This window comes from Silene latifolia, chromosome 1, assembly GCF_048544455.1.
Source record: "Silene latifolia isolate original U9 population chromosome 1, ASM4854445v1, whole genome shotgun sequence".
NCBI lineage: Eukaryota > Viridiplantae > Streptophyta > Magnoliopsida > Caryophyllales > Caryophyllaceae > Silene > Silene latifolia.
Genome location: NC_133526.1, coordinates 165,530,831 through 165,554,265, shown reverse-complemented (window position 1 = coordinate 165,554,265; position 23,435 = coordinate 165,530,831). Strand labels below are relative to the sequence as shown.

Genomic DNA, 23,435 nt, shown 5'->3' with positions numbered 1-23,435 from the left:
TGATACAATAGGTCTAATATACCCCTTCTCAATCAGATCATCCAACTGTTTCTTCAGCTCCTCCAACTCCTTAGGACCCATACGGTACGGTGCCTTAGAGATTGGCCCCGTCCCCGGTTTCAACTCAACAGTGAAATCTATCTCCCTCTTCGGTGGTAACCCCGGTATCTCCTCTGGAAAGACATCTGAAAACTCTCCCACCACTAGTATTTGTTCAACTACCGGACTCTCCATACGGTGATCTCTCACATGACACAGGATCAACGGACACCCCTTCCTCAGGTAAGACTTCAAAGTTACTGTTGCAATCAACTTAACTTTGGGTTTGACAACAAACCCACGATAAGACACACTAATCCCCTTAGGACCCCTCAAAGAAACCTTCTTTTGATGACAATCTATCTTAGCCTTGTACTTTCCCAACCAATCCATCCCAACTATCATCTCAAAACCATCTAAAGGGAACTCTAACAAGTCTACTGGTAGATCAACTTGTCCAACTAACATAGAAACACCTCTACACAACCGCCCACAAGATACAGACTCCCCCGAAGGTATAAAAACCTCCTCTCTTACAGACTCATACTCACTCAAACCCAACCGTTTAACATGACTCGATGATACAAACGACTGTGACGCTCCCGAATCAAACAAAACAAAGGTAAAAACTCCAATAACAAGAAATGTACCGGTGATAACGTGAGCATCATCCTCAGCTTCTTTCTTCTCCATCATAAACAGCTTGCCACTGGTCTTCTGTCGACCTCCCTGGATAGTACTAGCTGAGGTAGCCTGTTTAGCAGCCGACCCCTGGTTGTTGTTGTTGTTGTTCGTCGCCGGTCTCTGATATGAATTACCGCCATTGCGGTTAGCCCCGCCGTTGTTACTCTTACCTCCCCTGTTATTCCATAACCCAGCCGGCCTGTTACTAACATAGCTCTGCACAGGACCCTGTGAGAAACTCCCTTGCGACGGTCACTGGAAACCCCCACTCACCGCACTGGTGCACTCATGTCTCTTGTGGCCCACACCGCCACAGTTATAACAGGTCATACCCCAACTACTACCATAACCACCACGACCACGCCCGTAAGAAGCTCCAACACTAAACCCCGAACCTGATGAATACGCTCTTGCCTGGTTATGGCCACCCTTTTTGTAACTAGATTGACCACCTCCCTCACTCTCAGCCTTCCTCTTTTAAGAGGCTCTCTCCCGAATCTCCTTGGCCATCTCAACTAACCTCTCAGCCCTCCCAGCATGCTCATAGACCTCCTTTACATCTGTAAGAACTACCACCGGTAACTTCTCCATAATCTTGGGGGTCAACCCCTTCTCAAATCTCAATGCCAAGTTCTCTTCACTCAACCCCACGTCCTCAACATACCTGGACTTCTCATTAAACTTGCGGTAGTATTCAGCCACCGTCATCTCGGATGTCATCTTAAAATCATTAAATTCTTCCCTCAGCTTACTACGCACATGCTCTGGCATAAACTCACGCTTCATCGCTTTCCTGAACTCATCCCAAGGTATCGCAGGTAGCCCCTGCTTCATATACAACTCCTGAGCACTCACTTTAACCTTATCCCACCACTCACCGGCCGCTTCTCTCAAGTAGAACGCAGCTTGTTCCACTTTCAACTCCTCCGGGCAATGGACCAACTCAAAAATATTCTCCATCTCTCTATGCCAATTATCCAGCAGAATTGGCGCCCCCGTTCCCTTATACTCCTTAGGGTTGAACCTAGCTATGTGAATGCTGATCTTGGAGTGATCAATATCTTTATCCTTTCCCACTCTTTTCAAGGCATCTGTGAGAGCATCTTGGTGCTCCAACATCTTTACTATATCATCAACGATTATACTCTCGGCTCTGGCATACAACGCGTTTTTCTTTGGCGGCATCTTGAAACTATATAAGAGAAAGGTAAACATAAATGGTCGGACTTATCGTTTTCAGTTACTTGTCGTTAAGAGTTACCTAGACCAAAACAACATTTATAACTTCACAAACTACTCTACTTTTAGTAAAGAGGTAAGTAAAGATCGGATCCCAAGGGACGGGTATTGATGTAGGATTTTCGATTGCAAATGGTCGTGTCTAAGGGTGTCACAATTTGGGTTGAGATAGGAGATCAACTAAACTAAATAACAATGCAAACAAAGTAATGAAAGCAAGCAAGATGATTAAAATGAGATGTAAACAATTGATTAAAAGCACTAGGGTGTCATAGGTTTATAGGGGATTCATGGGATTTGATCATACAAACATATTCTCTACTAGATGCAAGCAATTATTGTTGTGATGGGATCGAGTTAGTGTATATCTTACAATCCCTAGGAAGGTTTGGGTCTCGGAGCCGAATCGATTAGATTGTACAACACCTACAAGTCGACTTAATCCTCCCTATCCAACTATATGCATGGTCTAATGAGACTCGAGTTGGTTTATGTCTTACAAGTCTCATTGAAAAGGTAAGTGATGGGTAAAAAAAGCAAGGATTCATAGGCTCGCATTTCATCAAACATAACATGTGTATAAGTTGAAATCACAACAACCAAGCAAATTAATTATGAAAATATATTAGATTAAGCATGAATCAATCCCCATGTTGGTTTCCCCTAATTCCCCATTAACCCTAGTTAAGGAAACTACTCACTCATTGTCAAGTTTAACATGCTAACAAGGTTGTCAATCATACTAGCAAGGAAAAACATGATGAACAAATGAAGATGATTAACAATAATTAAAAAGGATTAAGAGAGAATTATACCTATAAAGATGATTCCCAATAATAAAGCAAAGAATAATAGAAATACTTGATGATTGATGGAAGGTTGTCAATCCTCCAAATAAACCCCAAATAATCTTCAATTACCCAAAATAAATGATGAACAATAGAGAAATTAAGGAATGATTAAGAAATGAGATTTGTATTAAATCTAAATTAAGAGTTGATTACAAGATTAAGATGAGATTAAGAATGCATAAGAAGAACATGATAATCTAATTAGTACAATGGGGTATTTATACTAAGGATTAGGTACATAAATTAGGGTTACTAAGTGCTTAAATGTCGATTAGGACCCTTAAGAAAAGTTAAGAAAGTGCTCCTCTCGAAGGAGATGCGCATATCCATTTTGGTAGTTTTCATGGAGTACGCTCGTCCCGAGCGGCTAGGCAGTAGAGACGGTTGGCACTGGAGCAGAATCCGAGCGGATTGGTCTCGGGACGCTCGGATCACAAGGCCTCAAGACGAGCATATTGGGCATGGGACGCTCGGACTGTAGCAGGGGTAGACGCTCGTCTTGGGCACTGCGACGCTCGGATTGCTGGGCAATCACTTCTCTTCATTTCATTCTTCAACAATCCTTAAGGATCTTGTTGGAGATGCAAGGATCCTTTCATCATTGCCCAATCTACTTTATTATCTACATAGGCCTTCTAGCATTGTCCTACCAAGGGATCAAAACCTCAAAAAATATGCAAAACGGAAGACTAAAGATAGTAAATGACCCAATTATGCACTAAAAAGCATAGGAACGAGGCTAATTCGGGGACTAAATATGCTCAAATATGAGTCACATCAAATATCCCCAAACCAAACCTTTGCTCGTCCCGAGTAAAGAGGTGACAAAAACTAGGACCTTTATTCAAACTAACCTACTAATATAGCCGATGTGAGACAATTAGCGGGTCTCACTTCGCCCCTTCAACTCACAACAAGACAACCATGAGGTAGGATGCCTTCTTGCAAGGTAAGGTGGGGCTTGCCAAAATGGCGAGACATCCAAGCATTAAAGCACACAAGATCAAGTAATAGATGCATCTACAAAAATGAATAGCCACTTTTCTCATCTAAGTGGCGGAAATTATCTAAAGGGGAAGCAATTCAAGGGTACACATTCCATCATAGATACGGTTTCTTCAAACTACTAAGCTTAGAAGGATACCAATAAATCACCTCCAAGTCGTGTCAAGCTAGGGTACCTTTGTCCTCAATCCTTAAATGCTTTCGTCAAGAGTAGACTCCCTATGGTATTAGAAACACTGGAGGATCGCAGAATTCCCCTTCTTGCCTAGACAAGAAGAAGGGTCGTCCCCTCTCTACCATGCATAAAAGTGGATACGATGAAAAAGGGATCAATAGTATTTGAGTTTCATATGGGAGTTTGCTTTTTGTTGTTGTCATTCCCCCCACTTTGTAGCATTTGACATTTTTGAGAGCATTTCTTTTGCCATTTCTTTTGATGTTTGGCATTTCAATACTTGACAACTTTCAACTTTTGCATTTTCTTTTGAACATTTTCAAAGTCACCCAATTTGTAGGGAGGGTGCTTATATTTGAAGCATAGGAGTTTTCATTTTTGTTACTCCTCTTTTCTTTTGATGCATTAGCAAACTTTTTTACTTTCATTTCAATTCTTGAACTCAAATTTGAACAATTTTTGTGCCCATTCCCTTTGATGACAAAATGTGGTAGAACATGGATGATGGTTGCATGGTTTCAAGGGTCACCTTGGAATAAACGGCAGCCAAGGAGTTATCACACCACAAGGTACTCTTGACTAGGCCTTAATCCATGGGTCAAAGGATACTAGCATGACACATCCTAGGGTGTTTTACAAGTATTCTAACAAGCAAAGTCTTAAGAAGAAAAAGTATCTACAAGGGCCTTATATACACTTGTCAAGCTTCCCAAATAGACGGTTTCATAAAATTTTTCCTAAATGCAACTATATGCCATGATGCAACTAACATTTATACATCCTAATGCATATGCTTCTACCAATTAGTATGACAAATAATCTAAATGCAATCCTAAATTCACATTGTTTATACCGCATCAATCAAAATAAAGCCACATAGTCATTAACATAAAGAGGAAAAAGGAGATTAGAAAGATCATACCATGCGGTCTTCAATATCCTCATGTCTCGGATGTGGCGTAGTCGATCAATGTGGAAAAGGATAAATAAACACAATATATACAATATATACAAGACTACACTACAAAGGAAATGAACATGTTTTTGGATTTTTGAATTTTGGATTTTTTTTGTATTTTTCAAAATTTTTAAATTTTTATCATTTTTGTTTTAAAAAGTCAAGTTAGAATTTCCCATCCCCACACTAGTATGGGCATTGTCCTCAATGGCCAATACGATAGGAAATTATGCAATCTATATGAAAATGCATGACTTCTAAGCTAAATGCAAACTAAACTAAACGATACTACATGATGCATGGGTTTTAGTTATGGTTGGAGAGCATAATTTAGATTAGCTCACAATGCATATGCATAAACTTCCCCAAACCAAAATATACACTATTTCTAATGTCAAAAATTGGGGGAGTTCATGCATAAGGATGTTATGCATGAAACTACATTTGTCATTTTGGATTTTGAATGTGGGAACAATAAAAGAAACACCTCAATGTGGCCGAGGTGTGAGTCCTCTAGATGATGCTAGGACTCAAAAATCATGATCAAGATAAAAATTATATGAAAAACAAGAGAAATAGACAAACCTCAATCTTCGCCCATGGCGTCATCACTATCATCTCCATCATCATCACCAACTTCACTTGAATCATCATCATCAACCTCCATAGATCCGGAGTTATCATCACTTCCACTTGAACTTCCTTTTTCTTCTTCTTCACTACCCTCTTCTTCTTCTTCTTCATTCTCTTCATTTCCTTCACCTTATTGAGCACCACTCTCAACAACAACCATCTCCTCTTCACCCAAGCTATCACCTCTAGAAGCACTAGGAAAGAAGGTTTCCTTATCCGCCCAACTAGGCAAAGGACAAGATGGGTCAAGAAGTCCTTGCCTAGCAAGATGTAGGAGAGGCGGATATTGTGCTTTATAAGCATTGACTTTATCCTCATAAGCTTGCTTGTGCATTTCTTTCATCAAGAGAGTCAAGTAGTCATTCCCCGCCTTAACATTTTTGGGTTGAAATTCATGGTAGGTGAATGGGTAAGGTGGGGTGATAATGGAGGAGGAGGGCTTGGCAATGTCTTGCCCTTGGTGTTGTATAATAAACTCGGCTTCCTCGGAGAGGGGGAGAAGGTAGTTTGGCCTATGAACATTCAATCGGCAAATCTTGCTTGGCAATGTGAAGGATTTAGCATCTTTTGTTAACCACCCAAATTTGTCATCAAGAGTATCATTCGTGACCCATTTGAATTTTTGAAACATGGTGGCTAGATCAATGATATGGCCTCCCTTATCCGGTTTATAGGTGCTATCCTTGTTGAAGTTCCGGTTGAAGTGTTTTGCCAAATAAGTTACCAAACCTCCATTAACAATAAAGGCCGTGCCTTCTTTGCCATGATCGACTTTGAGCCACCTTTAAATCAAAAGTTGGAGAATGTTGTACTTTTTGGTGAACTCTCTTCCAATGTTCAAGGTCGACTCGAGATAAATAAAGTCAAGTTCGGTTAAATGGTTCGTTCCCTTCCTAGCAATCAAAGTATGCCCAACAACCTTGTGCCATACCCTTATGCCCGGATGATGGACAAAAAGAGCACGACAATCATGATAAGATGTAAACTCTCTCCCGGTAATAGCCTTCCATAAGGGAGCGGGATCATACTTTGTAGGTTTCTTCGTGTAGGTCGGGTCATTTCTAAGGCCAAAAACATTACCAAACTCTTCAAAAGACAATTTCCTATCAACATTCTCGAGCCGGAATTCAATATTCCTTAGAGCCTCCACCTTCGTATCTTTCAAAGAGCTTAAGAACTCTAAGGTGAGGGATGAGTAAGTCAACTCTTGCATATTAAACAATGTACTCAATCCCATGGACTCGAAAAAGGTCTTGGTTTGTTCTAAGACACCCAATTTTTACAAGGTCTCTTGGCATATGAATTTGGTGGGTAAAATAGATTTCTTAGAAAAGGAAACAAATTTCTCCCTATGAGAGTCGGAAGTGAAAATTACCTCCGGATAATCATCTAGTTGTTCAACAACCGGAGTACAAGTAGTAGCTTCCATAGGAGGAATAGACTCTTGAATTTTCATCCATGCATTTTGAACCACCAATGCCTTAGATGCTTGAATAGCTTGAAAAGCTTGTTGTCTTTTGAATTGGAAAGGTTCTTCTTTGGGGGTGCCTTACTTCCACCTTTTGTTCTTGCCATGCTCCTTTATGTAGTAACACCAAAGATAAGCTTGATTTCTTTAAATTCCAATAAGACCCAAATAGATTTAGGATAAGTGAATGTTGCCTTGTATCCCAAAAATCGACTCAAACTTTGAAGATGTTGGTGTTTTAATCACTTGTTGTTGGTAAAGGAGTGATTTAATTGTGTTTTTAGGAAGTTTGGGGTTAATTTGGGTGATTTTGGTTGACAAATTTGATGTTGGTTGATGGAGAGAATGCGGGTTTTGAGGGTTTAGAGTTGTGTTTATATTGTGATGAGTAAATGAATTGGGAAAGTGGGGTTTTTAATCCCGTTATATTTGAAAATCAGAGGGGGAGACGAGCGGACTGGGGTCGGGAGGAGCGGATTCTGCTGTAGTTGGCTTCAGAAAATAACGCGCTGGGACGAGCGTCTTCTGAGGAAGACGAGCGTCTTTTTGGAGCAAGACGAGCGGACTGGATTGGGGACGCTCGCATTCCTTGTCAGGGAGGAATCCCAAAATTTGTTAGTTATAAGACGAGCGGATTCCTAGTAGGACGAGCGTCCTGACTGAGACGAGCGGATTCCCAAGTGGGACGCTCGGACTCTCAGTCAGAGCAAAAACTTCTTTTTCCAGCTATCTCAGGACGAGCATATCCTGCCCAGGACGCTCGGATTATCTTCAGGACGAGCGGATTCCCTTTGGGACGCTCGTATTCTCCCTCTACCACACGAATTCATGTCCATCTGTGGGCATTTCGTAACCCGTGTCATTTACTCTTCATTCTTGTGGTCTTCATTGTGGGGGCATTACGAAGGCTTGGATAGCCTAGGCAATTTGCTATCCCCACACTATGTCAAAACACTACACATCAATAATCACATAAGTCCCTCCCTCACTTTCTCTCAAAATGATGAAAATCTTGATCAAGGCATAAAAATTTAAATCCAAAATTGACAAAAATGTAATACAATAAGTAAAATGCAAGTTAAAGGGTTAGAATATTTACAAGTGGTGGTTTAGGGAGGACTCCACCAAACTCTCGTTCATTAATGAGATGTCAAGGGGGCATGTTCAAGGTGTTGTTGATGTTGCTCAACACCTTGAAGAAGTAGTCGAAAGCTTGTTCATTGTCATGATAAAGATCTTCAATAGACCTTTGCACTTGTTGTTCTTCATGGTGGTCTTGGGTCATAGCATTGCCGATATAGGGATTGAATACCCCCTAAAACTCATCATCCCAAAGACCGCATACTTGATCTACTTGTTCCCCAATAATACCACGAGTTGTCAAGAGCAACTCTTCTTCCTTCTTGTCATTATGGCCAATGAGGCCTTCTTCTTTACTTGTCATGAGTGGTGGTGAGCTATTAAAGCTCTCATTCTTGTTGAAACATTCTTGTTCCTTGGACGGAGCATCTTGGAGGTTACCCATTTTCTTCTCCCATATGGGTGGTGATTCTTTACCCATAGCCTATTCTTTGAATTGAGATGCCAACTTCTTCCTATCACTTTCTCGGCTATAGTGATCAACCATGAAATACGGCTCATGTAATCGGGGAGCTCTCATTGCCTTGTCAAGATTAAAAGTGATTGTTTCATCTCCCACTTCAAGGGTGAGTTCTCCATGTTTCACATCAATCACCGCTCCCGCGGTGTGTAAGAAAGGTCTTCCTAAAATTATAGGAATGTTGGAGTCTTCCTCCATATCAACAATAACAAAGTCCACCGGGATGAAGAACTTGCCAATTCTTACCAGCACATCTTCCCATACCCCTAAAGGTGTCTTTGTTGATCGATCCGCCATTAGAAGTGTGATATTAGTGCACTTAAGTTCTCCCTTTCCTAACCTTTTGCACACCGAATATGGCATGACACTCACACTTGCCCCAAGGTCACATAGAGCTTTGTTGATTTTGGTGTCGCCAATGGTACATGAAATAGAGAAGCTTCCCGGATCCTTTAGTTTTGGAGGTGAACTTCATTGTAGGATTGCACTACTCACCTTAGTGAAAGCAATAGTCTCAAGTTTCCGAATGGATTTCTTCTTTGTAAGAATATCTTTCATGTATTTCGCATAGGCCGGAACGTGATTGATTAATTCCGTAAATGGAATTGAGACTTCCAAGTTCTTGACAATCTCCATAAACTTCCCAAGTTGTTCATCAAACTTAGGCTTAGCTTGACGACTTGGAAATGGAAGCCGAATCACAATAGGCTTTTTCTCTTTATCCTTCTCTTTATTCTCCTTTGAAACTTCTTGAATGGTGGGTTCTTCTTCTTTAGATTTTTCAACAACTCTTTTCTTGTCACTAGCATTCACAACATCTTCATCAACGGGCCTCTTCGGCCCTTCATACTTTGTACCACTCCTCAAATGGATGGCACTTACCGATTCTTGTCTTGGGGGATTACCTTGAGGTGGTAATTGCCCCTTTGTGTTTGTGAACTTGAAGATGCCAATTGAGACATTTGGGTCTCCAACATCTTTGTGTGAGCTAGGATGTTGTTGATGGTGATGTCTTTTGCTTGGCTATCCTTTTGCATTTGAGTAAAAAATAACCCTTGTTGGTTCTTTTGCATTTGGAGGACCGCTTTTTGAACATCAAAACCTTGGTCATTTGGTTGATTGTATGGAGTTTGGTTTTGATAACTTTGGTTTTGATTGTAAAAGGGTCTTTGAGCTTGGTTTCTCATTGGAGGTGGGGTGTATGTTGTTTGAGGGTTTTGAAGATTTTGGCTTTTGTATGAGAGGTTGGGATGAAATTTGGTGTTTTCATTGTAATAGTTGGAATAAGGGGTACCACTCTTGTATGCTTGGAAAGCATTCACTTGTTCACTTGTTCCCCAATATTTACTTTTGTCATGTCCCAAAGTTCCACAACTCTCACATACTCCACTTGGAATTGATGAAGATGCCACTATGGCATTAACATGTTGCTTAGATGATTTGGAGGCTTCTTCAAGCTTAGCCATTGATCGGTCCGTTTCGTGTTCACAAATAAATAGATGTGGTCGTTGGGTCACGTCCGAATCAAAACACAATTTATAGCTTCACAAACAACTCTACAATTAGTAAAGAGGCAAGTAAAGGTGGGATCCCAAGGGACGGGAATTGAGATGAGATTTATATTGAAACTAGTGGTGTCTTAGGGGTGTCACAATTTGGGTTGATGTAGAAGGTCACTAACTAAAATAGCAATGAAAATAAACAAACAAGAAGAATTAAAAGGGTTGTAAACAATTGATAAAAAGCACTAGGGTGTCATGGGATCATAGGGGAATCATGGGAATTGATCATACAAACATGTTCTCAAATTATAAGCAAGCAATTATTGTTGAGATGGATTGAGTTGGGTTATATCTTACAATCCTAGGAATGTTTGGGTCCCGGAGCCGAATCGATTAGATTGTACAACACCTACAAGTCGACTTAATCTTCCCTACTCAACAACATGCATGGTCTAATGAGACTCGAGTTCGTTTATGTCTTACAAGACTCATTGAAAAGATAGGTGATGGGTAAAAAATGCAAGGATTTATAGGCTCGCATTTCATCAAACATAACATGTGCATGAGTTGAGATCAAAACAAGCAAGCAAATAAACCATGAAAGCATATTAATTTAAGCATGAATCATTCCCCATGTTGGTTTCCCCTAATCACCCATTAACCCTAGCTAAGAGACTACTCACTCATTATCATGTTGATCATGCTAGCAAGGTTGTCAATCATACCAACAAAATGAAACATGATGAATAAATGAAGGTAATTAACAATAATTAAAAAGGGATTAAGAGAATTATACCTACTAATGATTCCAATAATAAAGCAAAGATAAAAGAAGTACTTGATGCTTGATTGAGAGGTTGTCAATCTCCCAATAATAACCCAAATAATCTTCAATTACCCAAAATAAAGGATGAACAAAAGAGAGATTAAGGAAATAAAACTTGTATTAGAACTTGATTAATTGTTGATTACAAAACTAAAGAGAGATTTGATTGATATTAACTACTCTAATTCTTGATAAGAAGAACATGCCCTTCTAATTAGACTAATGGGGTATTTATAGTGGAAATTAGGGGGATGCATTAGGGTTAACTAAGGGCTAAACTAGTAATTACACTTTTTAGATTGAGCAAGGAGGAGCCGGTATTTTACGAAGGAAGGGCTTCTTTCTTTGTAGCTTGGGGAAGACGAAATTGTGCTGTAGAGGAATCCGAGCGGATTAGAGTCGGGACGGGCGGATTCTTACGATGGAACACGAGCGGATTCAGGTGAATCCGGGTGGATTGGAGTCGCTAAACCCGAGCGTCTTGTGGTGAAACCGCACGGATTGTGCAGATGGTGGACGGCCGGATTGTAGGCAATCCGCACGGATTGTGCCTCAGCAAGATTTCTTCTTTTTTTCTTCCCTTTTCTTCATAAATTCCTTGGGGATTTCCTTGGGGACTCAAGGATCCTTTCTCAACATTGCTCATCTACTATCATATATACAAATGCCTTCTAATCTTGTCTCTCCTTGATGCTTGGTCATTGGATTCGATCAATTTAGTCTCGTTTTGCCATAAAAATGCAAGATTCTTACTCCTTTCCTACCAAGGGATCAAAATCTCAAAGAATATGCAAAACAAAGAACTAAAGATAATAAATGACCCAAATATGCACTAAAAAGCATGGGAACAAGGCTAATTCGGGGGCTAAATATGCGCTAATTATGGTCACATCAAATATCCCCAAACCGAACCTTTGCTCGTCCCGAGTAAAGAGGTGACAAAGACTAGGACCATTATTTAAACTAACCTAATAACATAGCCGATATGAGACAATTAGCGGGTCTCACTCCGCCCCTTCAACTCACAACAAGACAACCATGAGGTAGGATGTCTTCTTGCAAGGCAAGGTGGGTCTTGCCAAAATGGCGACACATCCAAACATTAAGCGTACAAAATCACATAATGGATGCATCTACAAAAGGAATAGCCACTTCCTCATCAAGTGGCGGAGGCACTAAAGAGGAACAAATTTAAGAGCATGTAATCCTTCACAAATACTAGTTCAACAAATTACTAAGGCTAAGAGGATGGCACTAAATCACCTCCAAATGGTGTTAAACTAGACTACTTTCGTCCTCAATTTCCAAATGCTTTCGTCAAGAGCGATCGGATGGTGGTGGAATGATGATCCCTATGATGCTAGTAGCATATGACATGACAAATCTCGAATTCTCTACAAAAGTAAAGGTCATGGATCGTCCCAAGCTCGACAAAGTGGCTTGACAAAAAGGCTTTTTGGGAATGAAATGCTCAAATCTTTATACACAACGGGTGGATATGACTAGTATTCAAAAATTTTCCTCATTTCACTTTCACATTTCAAAAATTTAAGATGGGGTTTGTCCCTTCCGGGCTAGTGTCCTTTGCTTTCGCCAATCGCTTATTAGGCAACCGGTTAACCTCTAGACAATAGCTTTTCGGGGTGATAGTCACTCTGTCTTTGGGCGGCCGAATTCACAACCGTGTGGGGGCCCAATTCAATGGATCCCGCTCCAAAGCACATCGAAGTGGTACGCCTCCATCAAAACAATTTAAATTTCTCAACATTCAACAATTCATAACATTTGAGGTTTCCTTAGCATTAAATTACTTCCACATGACAAAACTTTAGAAATGAGCACTTCAAACTTATTGATAGAAAATATTTTTGGGTTGCTTTACCACAAGGTCAATCAAGGTCACCTAGACAAGTTAACCAAGTCTACATCGCATCACCGGGTTGGATAGGTGACTCACATGCAAACCCTTGACTAGGCTTTGGGTCATGGGTCAAAAGACACTAGTGTGACACTATCTAGGGTGTTTTACAACCATTCTAGTAGGCAAAGTCTTAAGTTGAAAAAGTATTTGTAATGGCTTAGTTGCTCTTGTCAAAGTTCCTAATTAGGCATTTTTCAAAACTTTTCTAACATGCAACGACATGCTATGATGCAACTAATATAAACATCCTAATGCAAGTGATTCTACTAACTAATATGGCATATAAACTAAATGCAAGTCCTAAGTTCACATTGTTATACCGCATCAAACAAAATAAAGCCACATAGTCATTAACATAAAGAGGAAAAAGGAGATTGGAAAGATAATACCATGCGGTGTTCAATATCCTCATGTCTCGGATGTGGCGTAGTCAATCAATGTGAAAAAGGGTAGAACAAACACAATATATACAAAACAATATATACAAGACTACACTACAAAAGGAAATGAACATGTTTTTGGGTTTTCAATTTTCAAATTTTTATGATTTTCGAAATTTTTCAATTTTTTTGGATTTTTGAATAAGAGTTAAGTGTTAGAATTCCCATCCCCACACTAATATGGGCATTGTCCTCAATGGCCAAAATGATGGAAATTATGCAAAGATGATGCATGATTTCTATACTAAATGCAATCTATACTAAGCTACACTACATGATGCATGGTTTTTGTTATGACGGAGAGGATAATTTAGATTACCTCCCGTTGTGTATCCATTAACTTCCCCAAACCGAGTGAGACACTATTGCTAATGTCTTAAGGATGGGTGTAGTTCATGCATACACTATGGAATGCATGAAACTAATTTGTCATTTTGGATTTTGAAAGTGGGAACAATAAAATGAGAACACCTCAATGGTACCGAGGTGTGAGTCCTCTATGGTGCTAGGACTACTCCAACAATGATCAAGATTAAATAAAAATACAAGGTAACAAGACACAAACTTCTTTTCATGAAACTTTGAAAAAGAAAGAGGAGAGATGAGAAAACTTCACTTAAACTTAGGTGGGTGCCTCTCGCCCGCTCCACCTAGTGATGAAGTAGTCTTCTAGACATCAGCATCATCTCCCTCTACATCGCTATCCCAAATCTCCTTTGAAGCATCATTCAAACTTGGGTCCATGAATTCGTCTTCTTAACTCTCAAGCTCCACCGTGTCACCTCCACAAGAATTGCCACTCCCCTCCTCTTGTCTCCCGTTCTCTCCTTCATTAGCTCTCTCCGAATTGGGGAAGAGCAAATCCATTTGAGCCCATGAGGGGAAAGCTCCTTCCTCACTAATCCGTCCTCTTCGAACCATCTCGTGATATTGAGGATAGAGTGCATAGTACGTGTCCACGGAGGTTTCGTATTGACGGTAGTGTAGATCTTGTAAGATTCCCGTGACAAAGTCGTCACGGGGGAGGATGAAGGGGTTTGGATGGTTGTACGGTTGGTAGGGAAAGGGGTAGGGAGGCACTTTGATCTTCTCGTCTTGAGTTTGTTGTTCTTGTTGTTGTTGTGGTGGATTTGGAGGTGGTGGTGCTTGCTTTGTTTGACTCGGGATGAGGTAGGATGGCATTGGAGACAAGTTTCCTCTTCTTGGGGAGATACGTGGTAGGTCGGCCATTGGAAGATAAATCGGGTCGCTTCCTTTTGTTAACCACTTTATCCGCTTATCAACCCCCTCAAGGGTTATCCAATGGTGGTGGACAAGAAGAAGATCTTCGTTTATCCTAGTGTTTCCCAAGAGAGGAGTATACTCATTGTTCTCATTAACTCTCGGGTTGAAGTGCTTTGCAAGCCTAGTAATGAGTCCTCCATTCACTATGTGCTTCATTCCATCATCGTCCCCATTTCTAAACTTTGCCCATTTCTCTAGCAATACTAGAGGTGCATTGAAGTGATACACACCTCTCCCTTGAATGTTGAGGTAGGATTCCATAAACACAAGGTCTAATTGGTTCACGATGGCCGGATCTCGGCGGGCAAGTAGAGTGCCCGAAAGCAATCAATATGTAAGCCTCAAGATCGGGTTTTGGATATGAAAAGCAAGACATTCCTTGGTATGAATGAAATCTCGGCCCGTCATGGCCCTCCACAAAGGTTCAACACTACACTTCTTGGGTTTCGATGTTCGGGTAGGCAAAACATGGAGCCCGAATACATTTGCGAATTCTACAAGGGTCATCATCCTAGAAACATTCTCCAACCTAAACTCTATGCATATTGTTTTGTTCAAGGTTGTAATCCTCAAAAAGCTCAAAAATTCAAGCACAAGAGACCGATAAGTTGGTTCATACATGCGAAAAAGAGTTGAGAGACCAAATACTTCAAAGAGAGCTTCTACTTGGTGATAAATCCCAAGTTTCCTCAAGGTATCATGACATAAAAATTTAGTGGGAAGAATATTCTTACTTAGAAGTCGGTGGAAGACTATTCTTTGCACATCATTGACAAATTCCACATTTGAGAAGTCATGCATCAAGCCTTGTGAGATCTACAATCTCTTCATGCTCCCTTCTTAATGTGTTGACATGGGAGGTAGAAGAACTTCCCCTCATCCTTGGTCTTCTTGCATTCCTAAAAGAGGATCTCCTTGGTGCCATTCTTGATTCTTAAGCTGGATTCTTTTGATTTGTGAAAGGGTAAGGATGTTCCTTATTGATTGAGTGTTGCCTTTGGAAACCCTAGAAAATTGGGGCTTTTTGATTTTGTGGTTTAAGAGAGTGATTTGGATGTGTATGGGAGTCATAAGGAGGTGGGTTTTATAGTGCAAGTGGAAGGAGTAGTGATGTGTCACTATATGTGTGGTGGGGTGTAATTTATTAGGGAAAAGTCGGGTCAAAACACCAGGGGAGGACGAGCGGGTTCGAGCTGAAGACGCTCGGATTCGTGCTCCTCGGGATGGGCGGATTCGGGGCAATACGCCCGGATTCTGTCACAGCGAAAATTTCCAAAATTTGATACCTCAAAGACGGGCGTCCCGAGCATGAGACGCTCGGATTCTTTTTCAATGGGACGGGCGTCTTCCTCTGAAGACGGACGGATTCTTCTACAGAAATTTTCCTTGAAATGCACAGGTAGAAAGACGGGCGTCTTTCTGCCAAACCGGCCGGATTCTTCAGGACGGGCGTTTTTCGCTCTGGGACGCTCGGATTCAACCTCAGTCCAAAAATCTTCAAATTCTCAGCATAGCGGGACGAACGGATTGTCCTCAGAACGCTCGGATTCCAGCAAGACGGCCGGATTCCAGGGAACACGCACGTGTTCAGCTGTGAGTTCATCCTTTGACTTTCCCTCCTCTCTTAGATGCGTCCCCACACCCGAAAATTGGTTCCTTCCTTCATTCAAAATTCATTAGTAACCCTCCCTCACTTACGCTCATGAAAAGAGTTCATGCTATTTATTAAAACAAATGCAATAAAACAATAAGTACAAGTTAGAGGGTTAGTATATTTACAAGTGGTGGTTTAGGGAGGACTCCACCAAACTCTCCCTTTGATGGTTCTTTCAAGGGTGCGGAGGCCCGAGGTAGGTGACCTCGGCCTCTCCAACAAACGCTCCCTCATAGTATGGCTTCAACCTTTGACCATTTACCTTGAACTTGCTTCCATCTTCCGCCTTGAGTTCGAAATCTCCATATTTTCTAACTTCGGTTATCACATAGGGACCCATCCATCTAGAGTTCAATTTTCCCGGAAAAAGTCGGTATCGGGAATTGAATAGAAGGACTTTGTCTCCCTTGTGCAAGGCCTTTTGTCTAATTCTCTTATCATGAAGCAATTTCGTTCTTTCCTTGTAAATCTTTGCATTCTCATAGGATTGTAGTCGGAATTCCTCCAACTCTTGAATTTGAATCATCCTCCTTTGACCACTCAATTTGAGATCAAGATTAAGTGCTCGGATTGCCTAATAAGCTTTGTACTCCAATTCGATTGGCAAATGACATGCTTTTCCATAGACAAGCTTGTAAGGGGAGGTTCCTATGGGAGTCTTATAGGCCGTCCTATAAGCCCAAAGAGCATCATCAAGCTTTGTGCTCCAATCTTTCCGAGTCTTGTTCACAACTTTCTCAAGGATTTGCTTGATCTCTCTATTTGAAATCTCAACTTGACCGCTTGTTTGAGGATGGTATCCCAAGCCGGTTCTATGTTGGACACCATATTTGGTCAAAAGGGATGCAAGCTTCTTCTCATGGAAATGCGTTCCTCCATCACTAATGATTGCTCTAGGAACTCCAAATCTTGGGAAAATTATCTTCTTGAAAAGCTTGGTGACCGTTTTTGCATCATCATTTGGGGTGGCAATTGCCTCCACCCACTTTGAGACGTAATCTACGGCCAGAAGGATGTACTTATTCCCATTGGATGTCACAAAGGTCCCTTGGTAGTCGATTCCCCAAACATCGAAGATCTCCACCTCTAGAATGCCCCTTTGTGGCATTTTGTTCCTCCAAGAGATATTCCCCATTCTTTGACAAGCATCGCAATGAATGATGAATTCTCTTGTATCTTGAAACATTGTAGGCCAATAGAAGCCCGATTGGAGAATTTTTTCAACGGTCCTCCTTGCTCCATGGTGCCCACCGTAGGATGATGAATGACATCCTTCCAAGATTCCTTGGATTCTCCATTGAGGGATACATCTCCGGTAGAGCCCATCACTACACTCCTTGTAGAGGTTTGGATCGACTCCTTTCTTGTCTCTTATTTCCAAGTCAAATTCTTGAAGAAGCAAAATCCATCTTAACAATATTGGTTTTGCCTCCTTCTTTATCAAGAGATGTCGGAGAGCACGGTGATCCGAAAATACAATCACCTTGGATCCAAGCAAGTAGGAACGGAATTTATCCAAAGCATAGACAATGGCAAGAAGCTCCTTCTCGGTTGTGTCATAATTCACTTGGGAGGGGTCGAGGGTCTTGCTTATGTAATAGATGGCGTGAAGAGCTCTCCCTACCCATTGGCCAAGAACCGCTCCAACGGCGTAGTTGCTAGCGTCACACATAATCTCGAAAGGCAATTCGCAATTTAGAGGTTGGATGATCGGTGCCGAGATTAGTGCTTCCTTGATTCTATTAAAGGCTTCAAAACACTCATCAGTGAAGAGGAATTGGGCATCTTTAAGCAAAAGTTGAGTGAGGGGTTTCGCTATTTTTGAAAAATCCTTTATGAAACGGCGATAAAAACCCGCGTGACCGAGAAAACTTCTCACCCCTCTAACGTTCACGGGCGGTGGGAGTTTCTCTATCACCTCAACTTTAGCTTTATCGACCTCGATGCCCTTTTTCGAAATCAAATGACCCAAAACAATTCCTTCATTGACCATGAAGTGACACTTTTCCCAATTTAAAACAAGACTAACATCTTCACATTTTTGCAACACAAGAGAAAGACTATGCAAACATGAGTCAAAGTCCTTTCCATAAACACTAAAATCATCCATAAAAACTTCCATTATGGTCTCTAAGTAATCGGAAAAGACACTCATCATGCATCTTTGGAAAGTGGCGGGGGCATTACATAAACCAAAAGGCATCCTCCTATATGCAAAAGTACCATAAGGGCATGTGAAGGTGGTCTTATGTTGGTCATCCGGGTGTATAGGGATTTGGAAGAATCCCGAATACCCGTCAAGGTAACAAAAGAATTTGTTGGAGGCTAACCTCTCAAGCATTTGGTCAATGAAGGGTAGGGGGAAGTGATCCTTTCTTGTTGCGGAGTTTAATTTTCGATAGTCAATGAACATACGCCAACCGGTGATCATTCTTGTGGGTATTAGTTCATTCTATTCATTTGTCACTACCGTGGTACCTCCTTTCTTGGGTACCACTTGGACGGGGCTAACCCACAAAGAGTCCGATATGGGATATATGATTCCCGCATCAAGTAATTTCATGACTTCTCCTTTGACAACTTCTTGCATGTGGGGGTTCAATCTCCTTTGGGGTTGAATGGTAGGTCTATGGTCTTCCTCTAGATGAATTCTATGCATGCAAAAGTTGGGACTTATCCCCTTAAGGTCATCTAGACTATAACCTATAGCCTTCTCATGTTGTTTCAACACATCAAGCAATTTTCCCAATTGGTCATCATCAAGTCTATCATTAACAATCACGGGTTTGGTTTTTGATTCATCAAGGTAAGCATATTTCAAATTTGGAGGAAGGGGTTTTAAAGTAGGAATTTGTACCTCACTTTCCTCCTTTGGAGTTTCATTGAGAATTTGCTCCATCTCCATTAGACATTCCATTCTCATAGCATATTCAACTTGTTCTTCATTCTCATCAACCTCATCACATTCGAATTCCATGATAGGTTCTTCTTGCTCTTGAGCTTGTAAAATATCTTCTAGGATGGATTGCTCATCCTCTATGGGTTGACATGCTTCTACAAGGATGTTATGCACCAATTCGGATTGTGCATGGGTAAGTTCTTTGTTAGCTAGAGCGGCCTCAAAAAGATCCACCTCCAATTCCCAATACATATTTTTAGCCTCACTTGCTTCCAAGGCTTCCAATGCTTGCATGGGATCTTTGAAGAAAGGTATACTTAAGTGGTCCTCTACAAAACAATCTATAAAGTCCATCTTGCAAAATATCGAACAACTTGAAAACGATTAGAACAAACCTTGAGGAGTTTTACTTCCCCAAGGCAAAGAAAAGACACAACTAATAACAATGTAAAGAAATCTAAATCAAGCTAACACCGTCCCCGGCAACGGCGCCATTTTTGATCGGTCCGTTTCGTGTTCACAAATAAATAGATGTGGTCGTTGGGTCACGTCCGAATCAAAACACAATTTATATCTTCACAAACAACTCTACAATTAGTAAAGAGGCAAGTAAAGGTCGGATCCCAAGGGACGGGAATTGAGATGAGATTTCTATTGAAACTAGTGGTGTCTTAGGGGTGTCACAATTTGGGTTGATGTAGAAGGTCACTAACTAAAATAGCAATGAAAATAAACAAACAAGAAGAATTAAAAGGGTTGTAAACAATTGATAAAAAGCACTAGGGTGTCATGGGATCATAGGGGAATCATGGGAATTGATCATACAAACATGTTCTCAAATTATAAGCAAGCAATTATTGTTGAGATGGATTGAGTTGGGTTATATCTTACAATCCTAGGAAAGTTTGGGTCCCGGAGCCGAATCGATTAGATTGTACAACACCTACAAGTCGACTTAATCTTCCCTACTCAACAACTTGCATGGTCTAATGAGACTCGAGTTGGTTTATGTCTTACAAGTCTCATTGAAAAGATAGGTGATGGGTAAAAAATGCAAGGATTCATAGGTTCGCATTTCATCAAACATAACATGTGCATGAGTTGAGATCAAAACAAGCAAGCAAATAAACCATGAAAGCATATTAATTTAAGCATGAATCATTCCCCATGTTGGTTTCCCCTAATCACCCATTAACCCTAGCTAAGAGACTACTCACTCATTATCATGTTGATCATGCTAGCAAGGTTGTCAATCATACCAACAAAATGAAACATGATGAATAAATGAAGGTAATTAACAATAATTAAAAAGGGATTAAGAGAATTATACCTACTAATGATTCCAATAATAAAGCAAAGATAAAAGAAGTACTTGATGCTTGATTGAGAGGTTGTAAATCTCCCAATAATAACCCAAATAATCTTCAATTACCCAAAATAAAGGATGAACAAAAGAGAGATTAAGGAAATAAAACTTGTATTAGAACTTGATTAATTGTTGATTACAAAACTAAAGAGAGATTTGATTGATATTAACTACTCTAATTCTTGATAAGAAGAACATGCCCTTCTAATTAGACTAATGGGGTATTTATAGTGGAAATTAGGGGGATGCATTAGGGTTAACTAAGGGCTAAACTAGCAATTACACTTTTTAGATTGAGCAACGAGGAGCCGGTATTTTACGAAGGAAGGGCTTCTTTCTTTGTAGCTTGGGGAAGACGAAATTGCGCTGTAGAGGAATCCGAGCGGATTAGAGTCGGGACGGGCGGATTCTGGCGATGGAACACGAGCGGATTCGGGTGAATCCGGGCGGATTGGAGTGGCTAAACCCGAGCGTCTTGTGGTGAAACCGCACGGATTGTGCAGATGGTGGACGGCCGGATTGTAGGCAATCCGCACGGATTGTGCCTCAGCAAGATTTCTTCTTCTTTTCTTCCCTTTTCTTCATAAATTCCTTGGGGATTTCCTTGGGGACTCAAGGATCCTTTCTCAACATTGCTCATCTACTATCATATATACAAAGGCCTTCTAATCTTGTCTCTCCTTGATGCTTGGTCATTGGATTCGATCAATTTAGTCTCGTTTTGCCATGAAAATGCAAGATTCTTACTCCTTTCCGACCAAGGGATCAAAATCTCAAAGAATATGCAAAACAAAGAACTAAAGATAATAAATGACCCAAATATGCACTAAAAAGCATGGGAACAAGGCTAATTCGGGGGCTAAATATGCGCTAATTATGGTCAAATCAGCCATAGCCTTCTCAAACTTCAAATTAATGGTATCAATATGAGCACTAAGTTGAGCATCCAATTGAGTAATAGAGTCCACTTCATGCTTTCCTCCTCTAGTAGCCTTACGAGGTCTACTATATTGTGAGTTATGGACCGCCATTTCCTCAATCTTGTTCCATGTTTGATTATCATGAACTTCGGTAAACATACCATTTGATCCCATATTGAGAATGTTTCGGGAGTCTTTATATAGACCATTCCAAAATTGTTGTACAAGGAACCACTCGCTAAGTCCATAATGTGGACAAGATCGGCAAGTATCCTTGAATCTCTCCCATGCTTCATACAAAGATTCCTCATCCCTTTGTTTGAACCCGGTGATTTGGGCTCTCAACATGTTAGTCTTTTCCGGAGGATAGAATTTCTTGTAGAAAGCAAGTGCCAATTTCTTCCAAGATTCAATACAAGGAGTAGCCTTATCAAGGCTCTTTAACCATTGTTTCGCGGAACTAATCAAAGAAAAAGGAAATAAGACCCATCGAATTTGGTCTTGAGTAACTCCGGTTTGAGAAATCGCATCACAATAGTCACAAAAAGTCTCCATATGAGAATGAGGGTCTTCACTAGGCATCACCCCAAATTGACTTCTCTCAACTAATTGTATAAATGCGGATTTTGCAATGAAATTACCGGGTAAATGTTGTGGTGTGGGAGTACCATTTGGTAGGTTCTCCTCGGTTGGTACGGAATGTGATGAAAATTTAGGCATTGTGGGTTGATTTTGTGTTGGGTTATCCTCTCCTTCTCTTGCAAAAGGGTTGATAAACTCAATGTTATTTGGTTGAATGTCCACAATCTCACCAATACCTCTCAAAGTATTCCTAGCAAGTCTTCTATTTTTTTTTCAAAGTTCTTTCAATTTCAAGATCAATGGGTAACAAGTTACCTTCTGATCTCCTAGACATGCTAAATATCAAACAACTTGAATACAATTAGAATAAACCTTGAGGAGTTTGACTTCCCCAAGGTAAAGAAAAACACAACTAAAAAGCAATCAAAGAAAATCAAATCAAGTTAACACCGTCCCCGGCAACGACGCCATTTTTGGTCGGACTTATCGTTTTCGGTTACTTGTCGTTAAGAGTTACCTAGACCAAAACAATATTTATAACTTCACATACTACTCTACTTTTAGTAAAGAGGTAAGTAAAGGTCGGATTCCAAGGGACGGGTATTGATGTAAGATTTTCGATTGCAAATGGTCGTGTCTAAGGGTGTCACAATTTGGGTTCAGGTAGGAGATCAACTAAACTAAATAACAATGCAAACAAAGTAAAGAAAGCAAGCAAGATGATTAAAATAAGATGTAAACAATTGATTAAAAGCACTAGGGTGTAATGGGTTCATAGGGGATTCATGGGATTTGATCATACAAACATATTCTCTACTAGATGCAAGCAATTATTGTTGTGATGGTATCGAGTTAGTGTATATCTTACAATCCCTAGGAAGGTTTGGGTCCCGGAGCCGAATCGATTAGATTGTACAACACCTACAAGTCGACTTAATCCTCCCTATCCAACATTATGCATGGTCTAATGAGACTCGAGTTGGTTTATATCTTACAAGTCTCATTGAAAAGGTAAGTGATGGGTAAAAAAATGCAAGGATTCATAGGCTCGCATTTCATCAAACATAACATGTGCATAAGTTGAAATCACAACAAGCAACCAAATTAATTATGAAAACATATTAGATTAAGCATGAATCAATCCCCATGTTGGTTTCCCCTAAATCCCCATTAACCCTAGTTAAGGAAACTACTCACTCATTATCAAGTTTAACATGCTAACAAGGTTGTCAATCATACTAGCAAGGCAAAACATGATGAACAAATGATGATGATTAACAATAATTAAAAAGGATTAATAGAGAATTATACCTATAAAGATGATTCCCAATAATAAAGCAAAGAATAATAGAAGTACTTGATGATTGATGGAAGGTTGCCAATCCTCCA

At 40.4% G+C, this 23,435-nt stretch overlaps 1 non-coding gene across 1 annotated transcript; it reads left to right on the top strand.

Moving 5' to 3' along the window:
- Window positions 1-21,705: 21,705 nt before the first annotated feature.
- LOC141619948 (small nucleolar RNA R71) lies at window positions 21,706-21,812 on the top strand. Its single transcript, XR_012531846.1, has one exon. It is a non-coding gene; the product is annotated as a small nucleolar RNA R71 (small nucleolar RNA).
- Window positions 21,813-23,435: the final 1,623 nt, after the last annotated feature.